The sequence below is a fragment of the Manis pentadactyla genome, chromosome 12 (assembly GCF_030020395.1).
Source record: "Manis pentadactyla isolate mManPen7 chromosome 12, mManPen7.hap1, whole genome shotgun sequence".
NCBI classification, from domain to species: domain Eukaryota; kingdom Metazoa; phylum Chordata; class Mammalia; order Pholidota; family Manidae; genus Manis; species Manis pentadactyla.
Window position 1 is genome coordinate 48,904,837 of NC_080030.1, and position 577 is coordinate 48,905,413.

Consider the following 577-nt stretch of genomic DNA (forward strand, 5'->3'; position numbering starts at 1 on the left):
TTAATAAAAATTAAAGAAAGTCTGAGAAATAAGTTCTTTGCTGATGGCCTCAACATAACTAATAATTATATCAATTTAATGATATGTGAAAAGGCAGAGTTTTGGAAAAATATGTCTAAGATGTTTCTGATACTGCAGATGTCTTTAGTGACCAAAGAGGTGTCCAATACTAGGTAGACAGTCATGTGGCCATAAAAAAGGTGTTCTCTTGGGTTTCCATAGAGACATCTGGACTTAAAATGCTGTAAGCACTGCTACTTTTTAAAAAGAAGTGTCAGTGAAAATAGAAAAGCCAAGGCTCTTTAAAAAAAAAAATCATTAAATTTTTGTAAAGTAGTGAGGTTCCTTGTTAAAAATATATGTTGAAGCCAAAGCTTGTCCTTCCCCATCATTCTGCACCCACTGGCCTTGAATAGCCCTGGGAAGAAGAGGCGTTAAGGGCTGGTTTCCCTGCCTTTTGGCAAAGGAATGAGACTACATTGACTTCATCTCTGAAGACAACTGCCAACTATTTTCTTACTCTTTAAATTGTTGATTGTGTGGTGAGGAGAGGGTGATGGGTGGTGTTATTTCTCTG